Here is a 10766-nt window from a genome sequence, read left to right as displayed (position 1 = left end):
AAAGATGGGTCTGTTAAATTTTATTTTCTCCCCAAAATGATCAAATTGTGAATTTTGTAGCTCTGCCATGTTAAATCCAACTTTCACGTGTCAGACATCGTTTCTCCCAACAAATGCCAGCCTCCATTTGAGAGGTAAGGCCAACAGAGCGGTTTATATCTGAAGACGCGCAGACAGAGTTAGCAGTGAAACCTGAAGAAATGAAGTGTTGTTTTGGTGGAAGTGTGTTAGAGACACGCAGAGAAACATGCTGATTTGTTCCCCCTGGGGTTCGTGTTTTATTCATCAGGACTTGATGCATCCAAGTATAGGATCATTCGGTTTTTGGCACCTTTTAAAGATTTCATTTTCAATTTGAACAGCACATTAAAAATGAAAGGAAACAAACAAAAACAAAAAATGACTAAGGCTGCGTGAGTTTTAAAAACCAGAACAAAATACACACATACATTTATTTATATATTTATAAAGAAACCAACCAAACTGTTAAAAAAAGCAGTTTTGTTCAGTGTAAATTGTTTGGTTTGTCTGACAAATGCAATGAGATAAAATGTGCTAAATAATAATAATAAAAAAAGAGAAATAATCAAACCACACATGAAAACGTTAATACTTTAAACTCTAGCGCCTTTGCTTTTTTCCCCTTATAATAATTAACCTTTAAAACTTAAGTTTCTCAAGAGCAGATCTGCTGTAATTTAATAGCATGCATTTAATTTCTGAAATTGTGAGTCTCTTAGCTTTTCTTGCTCTATTTTCATATTAAACTTGTTTTTGTGTCTGGCGTCCTCTTCTTTTCTTCCCCTCTGCTCCTTCCCTTTTGTTTTTGCAGAAGTCATGGTTTGGAGTCTTTAGCTGGTGGAGCTTTGACTCCTTTGCTTGGCTCTTTCTGATGGGGGGGGGGGGGGGGGGGTATGGGGGGTTAAACCCGTTACACCAATCCCCCCCGAGGAAGAAAGAGAACAGAGCCGGGAGAAAAAGACGAGAAGGTTCTATTAAAAGAATATATAATACTCTACTGCTGAATGCCTGCGTCTGCTTCAGGTACCTAAAGGACCTTCTCTTGTTCTTGACCTTCGCATGAAGAGATACAAAAGTCTTTTCTCATATTATCAACAGCACTTGGTTGAATTTTCTTCTTTTTTTTTTTTTTTGCTTCGGTAAAGTCTGTTATCTCTTGATTATTAACGTAATAATTTATTTATAAAAGTAATACATATATTTATGTATATATTTATGTATATATATATATATATATATAATATATATATATATCTATATATATATATATATATATATATATATAGTACCTTTGTTAGAGATTACAGATTGGGGGTACTTCTTACTGAATCCCAAGCTGTAACAATTCACAGTTTTAATGCAAAAAAAAATTAAGAAATGAGTCAATAAATAAAAAAGGGTGTGTATATCTTAGCGTAGGCTGGCTGAGGGGGAGCTCGACCTGTCGCTCCAACCCAAGGGCAATGAAATCATGGAACTGATTATCTGGTAAATGCCCACCCCGCCCACCCGTCATCTGGTGCCCTGAACCCCAAAAAGAAAGCCTGTCCAAAAAGATGACAGATCTGACTCGGGACCACCTGACCCACTCGGTCCTGGAACGAAGCCGACTCGTTGGAACTCTCTCACCAATGGCTATGGAAAGTCATGCATTTGAACAAAGTAATGAACGTCTATAAACATGGAAATCCAACTTCTCCCACAGGGCCTCCCTGCGTCTCCTGATCTGTGGCGCTCGCCCGCCGGGCCGGTTTCCTCTCTCTCATACCGGCGTGGTGCGGCGGTTGGCTGTGTTGGTGTGGCTCGAGTCTTTCAGGTCCTTCTGGATGCAGTTGTGGACTTGAAGGAAGTTGTGGTCCCTCTCAGAGTTGTAGGTGGCCGTGGGCGTGCCGGACGACTTGAGGGTGTCCCGGGGGAGCGTGTACATGGAGATCTCTGTGGACGGCAGCGCGCTGAAGCCCTTCAGGCCCACGGGTGAGGGTCGCGGGAATGTGACGGGTCTGTGGATCGGGAGGAGGAGCGCGAGCGGCGCCTTGTAGCGATAACGATAGCTGGGGATCCGTGTTATGGCCGAGGCCTTGGAGGTAGTCGGCTGCGCGTTGCGCCTATTCGCAGCTGTCGATGGGCGGTCGATGAACATGTGCACGGCCAAGACGCCAACCATCTCAGCCATAATAAAGGAAAGGGCACCAAAGTAGAAGGACCAGCCGTACGAGTAGCTGTTCTCTTTGAGTCGCTCTTTGAAGGGTCCCCTGCATTGGCTGATATGTACACGATGATCCCGATAATGTTGCTCAGACCTGGCCGGTTGGAAGTCGTGTGGGGGGGGGGGGTCATCGGTCAGGAGCAGATGGGAGAAAAGACATGAAAATATGGATAAAAAAGGAAGAAAGAGAAAGACAAAGATTCAGCTCAAAGCAGCTCCTGGCGGTTTTTTCTTTTTCTTTCTTCTAATCAAATGTTCAATGTCAGACCAAGAACGGCAAAGATGCTTCAACTTATTAGTCTAGTCATAGAGAATATTTTGACATGGTGAGTGTTGAAAGACAGATAATAGGGAAAGTGTGTCAGGGACACACACACGGGGAGATGAATCCCAACGGGTGACGGTTAGCCTAGCAACAAGATCAAGAGAACAGACCAGAATACACAAGGAGAAATGGCTCCTGGTACAACAGAAGGGACAACGTCAGACCTTTGAGAGTGTAAATTATCTGCTGCTACAATTTTTTTAACCTAGGCTGGAAAAGAGAATGACTTACAGAGCTGTGGAAAAAGTATCTCCTCACAATTTCTTCTATATGGGCTTTGTTGTCACACTTAAATGCTTCGGATCAATATTAACATCAGACAAAGATAACCTAGGGAAATCCAAACTGCTCTTCAAAAATTTTTTTTGGATTTCAGTTAAAGGAGCATAGCGCAAGTTCCAGAACTTTTTCAAAAGTCTGCCCCCTCTGGCGACAAGTGGAAATGACACCAGTGTTGTGCGCATACATGGGAGAAAAGGAAAAGCATCTGCTGCACTGAAAAATCAGAACTAAAAATAACAACAATTTTCTTGAAATTAGAGCTTTTATCCTTTACTTGAGCAGGTAAATAAAATTATCTGCCAATGGAATGAGATTTTTGCACTTAAAATAGGAACAACTCATCTCCATCTTCTTATTTCAAGTGCAGGATGTCTAATGATCTTATTTTAAGGGTGAAAATACTCATTCCATTGGCAAATCATCTTATTTACCTGCTCAAATCAAGGATACATGTACTCATTTCAAGAAAATGTTAATTATTTTTAGTTCAGTTTTTTCAGATTTCGGTCACAGGCTGGTGGCTGGGCTGATATCTTATGGCTCCCTTAATGCAGTCAGAACATTTCTATTTAGGTGATTTGTCGTTTCTAAACGTCTGCCAGTAATTGGGCCTGGGTGGTACAAGTGAAATTGAACCAAAATCTTAAATTAATCACAGTTAATTCACGATTTAACAAGGGACAACTGACATAGGGCCTAGTTGGTTTGGATAGATTAAGGAATTATTTAGAAACTCTTTTAGAAACTCTTTTTTTTGCATTTACTAAGATTATCCTTGTCTTATTTTAAAATCATTTGGTGGTCTGAATCATTTAGGCATGATAATGCTGCAAAAACAGAAGAAATCTTTAAGGAACAAATACTTTTTGTAACAGCATTGAAGTAGTTTACCTTTACAAAGTGAAAGTGGAAGAAAGCAGAGAATTCTTCGCACTCATAGTCTACAGCATATTTTTCCATACTAATCCAATTTATGTTGAGTTTTTCACATGTTTACTAACCACGCAGTCATTTGTCGATGGATTTTGTGAATAAAAGTAGTAATTCGAACTAGTTTGGGTCTCAACGTTGGAGCTAGAGTGCTGCCTCCGGCCTTATGTCGCTGGTGTTTGACTCACCTGCAGACACAAAGAAGATCCCTGCACTGAGGATGATGTTGTGGCGTGACTTGTAGAACTCACTGGCAGCTATACACAGGCCTCCCATGAAGAGCAGGATGACACTGAGGATGGGGAAGATGCTGGAGGCTCGCACCGCACCTGCAGGTAAGAGGAGGACAGGTGTGCTGTAGATGCAGCATGTGTTTGACTTAGACTTCAGTCACAAATGATGGTCAAAGAAAGGCAGGACGATGTGACGCAGCGGCAATCAGAGACAGAAAAGCACACGAGGCTCTAATCCAGCACTGGATCCTTGTGGGAAAGCACATCCTAATCAACACCCTATCAGGTCTGTGAAAGACTCTATCAACACTGTGAAGTGAGTGTGTGTCCCCACAGTGAGCCGGCCTTATGTAATCACCGTTCTTAAACTCTACCTCTCTGTTGTTCAGGACTCTTCTACGCCACAGACAGAGGTAGATGGTTGTTTTTAGCACCAAAACTGACTCCAAGTACAAGTACCCAAAACTTCAGTATTTCCCATATCAGTACTAATTAATGCCACTACACATTTTGCATTGGTTGTATTTTTCAGTCAATAATTACCAAGACTATAATTGTTGAGTATTTGATCTCTGCAGAACAAAAATGATTACAATTTGAGATACAATGAGAGATTTTGCAGCGGGTCTGCACACCTGGTTGGAGTCTTTTTTCATGCTCCTGGATATCTGCAGGGCTGGAGTAGACCGAGGTGGAAGGTTTAATTTCAACTTTCAATTTTTATTTATCTATATAGCGCCAATTCATGAAACATATCATCTTAAGGCTCTTTCTAAAGTCAGACTCCATCAGATCCTCCAGGTTGGTGAGAAAGTTTCCTCTCTAAGGAAACCCAGCAGGTTGCATCAAGTCTCTCCAAGCAGCATTCACTCCTCCTGAAAGAGCGTAGAGCCACAGTGGACAGTCGTCTGCATTGTTGATGGCTTTGCAGCAATCCCTCATACTGAGCATGCATGAAGCGACAGTGGAGAGGAAAACTCCCCTTTAACAGGGAGGAGAACCTCCAGCAGAACCAGAACCAGGCTCAGTGTGAACGCTCATCTGCCTCCACCCACTGGGGCTTAGAGAAGACAGAGCAGAGACACAGAAAGCTCAGAAGCTCACATTGACCCAGGAGTACTTTCTATGTTAGAGAAGACAGAGCAGAGACACAGAAAGCACAGAAGCTCACATTGACCCAGGAGTACTTTCTATGTTAGAGAAGACAGAGCAGAGACACAGAAAGCACAGAAGCTCACATTGACCCAGGAGTACTTTCTATGTTAGAGAAGACAGAGCAGAGACACAGAAAGCACAGAAGCTCACATTGACCCAGGAGTACTTTCTATGTTAGAGAAGACAGAGCAGAGACACAGAAAGCACAGAAGCTCACATTGACCCAGGAGTACTTTCTATGTTAGAGAAGACAGAGCAGAGACACAGAAAGCACAGAAGCTCACATTGGCCCAGGAGTACTTTCTATGTTAGATGGTAATAGAGGATGATCTGCCTCCCCTGATGATGTCACAGCTAACAGAATATCTTTTAAAATGTCTAAAGATAGTGTCTGTCCCACTGCCACAGCATCAGCTACACGTCTCTTTGCATAAAAGCCCTTTGCTACCATCTGACCCTTAAAGGAACAGTAAGTAATAATAATGACGCCCAGTGGTTAAAACAGGAACAACACACTGAGTGCCTTACAGGGAGACCCGCCATTTACTCAACGGTCTGTTGTTGCTGTGAACTTTTATTTACACTGGACAAGTATACGTTGTTGTATTTTGTTCTGGTTCTGGTCTGCTTCTCTTACTGGCTTCCATGTCTGCAGGCTGCTGCTCTTTGTCAACATAAAATACCAAACGCTGCGCTCTGTTTTGAGAACCCTGGGAACTCTCATATGATTGGTTCAGGAACCAGGAAGTAAACACGGACTACACCGTGAAGTGAAGTAGGTCCGGACCGTAACCTCTTGGTTTGAAAGGAGAAAAACGTGACTGAGACGTTGTTGATGGAGAGGACCGACTGTTTAGAGGGAATCTTACTAACATCCCAGGTTACAAATAATTTAGGTTGATTTTACAGTAAATATTTTACTTATAGCTCCTTTAAGTTAGGGATGAATGTCGTGGAGTTGGTGCGTCTGTTTCATGCTGTACACACACTGTATCAGACTCATACCACATGCTGGTATTGATATTTCCCTAGTTTTTGGTACCTTCATGTGAGGAAAAAGTCACCAAAAAAAGCACTTGAGGGATTTGGCATGTGTACTGACCAGACTGCAGTGCAGAGAGGGATGCTGCCAGTGTCCTTGAAACAAAACAGCACCCTCACAGCCAATTATCAAGAAGCAGGAAGTAGAAGTGGAGTACGATGTTACTTTTGAGGTGAGGCCAGGGCCAGCGGAGGGCTGTGCAGCATCCTGAGGTGTCAGGTGAAATCAGAGTCAGGCCGGTCTGAGCAGCGCACCGCGGTCATTCAGGAGAAACTGTGTGAAAGCGTCTCATTCAGCCGCCTCCTGCTTAACGTGCGCACTTAAACTTTCATCAGCCTGGTTAAATTTTCACCACTTCACCTCATCTCCCCGAGTACTTTCCTGCCTCAGCACTTTTCCCAGTTTCTCCCCCAAAGTGCTGACACTGGGCTGGGCGGCTCATGCTGAACTTGGCCGCCTGTAACTCCACAGGGAGCAGCCGGGGTCCCCGGGGCCCATCTGCCTGGTATACCTGCTGACATTCATCACTGCCTTCCTCACTTTGCTCTTTAGCCCACATTCGCTTATCCCGAGAACCTTAAGGCTTGGTGGCGTCTGCGAGGCACGGAGGGAAAGTCACCCTGAGCTACAGGCGGGCTGACGGGACGCGGCTAACAGCTGCTGTGGTTAGGGGGAGCGACAGCCGGCTGGATGCTCACGCTGTTGGACGCCCACCTTCAGCGCAGAGCACAACCAACCAGACCGTGATCCTTTGGACCGACTGGCAAAGCGATGCCTTTACTGTAGATCACCAGATCTCCTGGGTAATGTTTGATTGCTGATTATTGGAGCATTGCAAAGGGAAACCTGGGAGACCAACAAGCATCCTGTGACTCTGTTAAAACACAGCAGCAGCAACGCTTGTGGTTGGCGTGAGACTTGAAACAGTCACACGAATCTTTCTTCTTCTTCCACCATCAGGGCAACTGGGACAATGTTGGATTGCAAGAACACGGTGGCAGTTAATATGTTCTGGTCTTGTTTACTCTGAGGACAGCAAATTAAATGGAAACGAGATATTTGTTCCCCTTTTAAAGCGTTTTCTTTGTGTCCCTCCTGTATTTTTTTTAGAAAAAGGCAGTCAGCCGTAGGTTTACCATAAACTCATTCCAACATTGACAAAATTATCATTAAGTCTTTTTTCACAAGTCCAGCTCAAGTCTGCTTGTTTGTCCTTGAGTCTAAATTGTGACACACACATTTTATAATTATTTTTCAAACTATTAACCAATGAACAGCTAAAGACTGCTTTACATTTTTAATTTCGAAAATGTATGAAATATATTATCTACACTCTCAAAAAAAAGAATCATTTTGCTCAAAGAAAAATATTAGAAAAAAATGTAAACCTGACTTTTGTCATGAGCAGAAATTCTCATTTGACTCTGCAGAGAGCGGCTGGACTGCTTTGTGCTAAGATGTGCTGAAGATCATCTCTTCTTGAATGTTAAGACGCAGGAGATGACTGTGGATGTCAGGAGGAACAGGACTGTGTCAGACATGAAGCAGTGGACTATGTTCAGCTATAGTTAACAAACAGAGAAGGCATCTACCAGAAGGCACAGAGCAGACTTTACTGCTGGAGCTTTGGTCTCTGTGCAGCGACATGTCATACATCTTCCTCCTCTGCCATCGTAGCAGCATCAGAGCCTTAAAAACGCAGATAAAGGTGCTTGGTTCTGTTCTGAAGCCTCTGGAGATGTTAATGCAAAGCAGGATGAAGAAAATGACGGTTAGCCTTGAGGATGTTCTTCATCAGGCGGTCAGACAGCAACAGCTCGTCTTCACATCTGCTTCAACACAGGAGACTCAGTCTGCAGCCACCCATCTATAATAACTCCGTGAGAGATACTACTACATCTAATTTACGCTGGAATTCAATAATGTATTTTGAATTGGACAGATTTATGTATCTTCAAACATAACAGAGTGATTTTCTATCTTTATGTCATTTTTATATATCTTGATATGCTCACAGCTTTCTTTAACCTCGCCTGCAAAAGCCTGACCTCTGAGATCCAATCTGTATGATAAAGAGGAATTTAATGGCGCTATTCATCCGTCAGCTCTTTCTTTAACCTGTCTTTTTCTGTCGACTGCACACGGTCGTCTCACCCAGCAAACGTCCCTCAAACAGTCACTTTTCACCCCAATCTCTCGTGTAATTTGCACTCAGTCAAAGGACAAGATAGTTTAAAAGATCAAATTTCATCTCTCCGCTCTCCTTGCTCATCCGCGGGGGAATCGTGGGCTTTAGAGTCACCTGCCAGGGCGGCTTGATTAAATATTAAGTTGTCCTAAGAGCTGACCCGGCTGCCGTGTCCCGCTCCGAACCCCTGTAAGATCTCCAAACATCTCTGCGTCCATTCCTGAAAGTATTGACGCGGTAATTCACAGCACATTACCAGGGAGAGGGCAAGGGCCTCGCTTTCATCCATCAGCTTCATTTGCCAAGACAAAAGAGGAGAAGAGGGCCAGCTGGATGTATTGATTGTTGACGGTGGGAGGTGTAATGGTGCGAGATCTCAAGGTGACACAAAAGTTGGGGAAACATTTTTGTTTTGCAGACATATTGAGAAAAAGAAAAGTAGTTTTTTTTTCATAAACATTTCTAACAGGGCAGTGCAGCTACATGACAGGGCAAATTTTCTTTATTATTTTTTAAAACCATTTTTAAAAACATTTTCTTACACATACAAGCTGAAATATTTTGCAGCAGTGCCTGTTCTGGTTTAAAAAGTTTTTTTTAAAGCAATTTAAAATCTCTCTCATTAACCGTCCTGCTTCAGGTTTAGGAGCATCTTAAAAGTAAAGCTTTAACTTTTCATAAAAAAGGCTCCAGATTATTTGCATGGCTTTGAGTGTCAGCTCTCCAATCCAAATTATTCTGCGCACTCACATCTAGTGCTCTGAAAAGTGCAGTGACCTTCAGCGTGATCTCCCAGGATGCAGTGCGCCTACGCCGGGGCGGCGCTGCAGTTTGCTGCACCAACGTGCCCCTGGCTTTGGCTGACCACGCTCTACCTCTGAAGGAAACGCTGAGGTCCCTGCAGATTTTTCATGCCGGGATGCACCCGCTTCTTGTGCGTTAATACGGAACGGGTGAGTGCTAGCTCGTCATTTGATGAAGCCGTGTCTCAGAGCCACAACCGATCCCCTAAGGCTTTATTTACCATCAGTCCTTTCTCACCGTGTTCTCCAGGTTACACGTCTTCATCTTTTATTTTCTTTAAGGATCGGCCCTGTCACAAATGTGTATTCTGCCTGGAGGGATGTTTAAGCATGACCTGTTTTCCCCGGGGGGAAGCAGGCAGAAAGAGTGACAAGCTGACAGGAAATCAGGGACTAATACCTGCTGCAGATGGGGACACACTGTGCGCTCCTGCGCTTCATTAGATTTTACATCATTATATCACATCGTCAAGATTTTCCTTGAAAGATGCTTTTCTTGAATATTAAGATGTTCATCTGTGTGGTTTTCAGCTCTGTGCATGTCATAATGAGGCACCAGGCCTCATTATGACATGCACAGAGTTGTTCCATTTCCCTAAAAAACACAGGAAAAGAAGTTGAGGGCTGAAAGAAAACCTAAACAAAGGCAGAAGTGTGTTCATTCTGTGTCTTCTGAGAACCCAGAATGGACCCGCACCAGGTTCTAAGAACGGCTGAGACATTCTTGCCTTGCCTAATCGAGCCATAGGATTAGAAAAACATGCTATTGGTCTGCTGCGTTACGGGACGAGAGCGCTGGACGCCATTTTGCAACATGGCGTCCAGCGTGACGCTGACATAGAGCACACATGCGCTGTCAGGGTGGTTCAGCCCAGAATAAGTGTTTAGATTTAAAGATCGGCATAAACGACCCGTCTCATTCGGAATACAATTTCATTCCGAGCGCAATATTTCGATTGGTTTGTTTACACCAGAGGTGTCAAACTAATTTGTATATGGGGCCACTTTGGCATCATGAAGTCATTAAAAGGGCCGCTTGCATGTGTAGAGACGATACTTTTCATTTCATAATTTCATTCCAGTTCACACAGTAGTATAAAAAACGCACAGTAAAATAAAAGTAGCACTTTTAGGCCCAGTTTATACAGTTTATCTGCAAAAAAAGTTGATATTGGGGTGAGTTACACTTACAGGAGGCACAGTTTTAGCCACTTTATACACTATAAAAGATATATGCCTTTTTTTTTTTTTGCCTCTCGAGGGCCGGATAATTTACCTTGAAGGGCCAGATTTGGCCCGCGGGCCTTGAGTTTGACACCTGTGGTTTACACGTCACGTTTTTATTCCGATCGGCCCTTTATTTGATTGCTTAAGTCCGTGTAACCACACTGACTGTGTAGAAGAATAACGGCCCCGCTCTTCTTTACGAGTCGGATCAGTTCGTTAAGGGTTGGCAAAGCTCTGGACAGCTCCGTTAAGGTCCCACCACACATTTCTGGTACGGACTTTGACTGGATCATCGTTGCAACATCTTGATTATTTAGTTTTTCAAACATTCTGTTATAGACGTCAAGCTGTGTT

General features: G+C 43.3%; 1 pseudogene; it reads right to left on the bottom strand.

Moving 5' to 3' along the window:
- Positions 1-1404: 1404 nt before the first annotated feature.
- Positions 1405-10766, bottom strand: part of LOC118562432 — a 32238-nt pseudogene continuing 22876 nt past the window's right edge.

The sequence above is a fragment of the Fundulus heteroclitus genome, unplaced genomic scaffold, assembly GCF_011125445.2.
Source record: "Fundulus heteroclitus isolate FHET01 unplaced genomic scaffold, MU-UCD_Fhet_4.1 scaffold_918, whole genome shotgun sequence".
In the NCBI taxonomy this organism is placed as follows: Eukaryota; Metazoa; Chordata; class Actinopteri; order Cyprinodontiformes; family Fundulidae; genus Fundulus; species Fundulus heteroclitus.
Note: the sequence above shows the minus strand (reverse complement) of the source record. Positions and strands in the feature narration are given on the sequence as shown.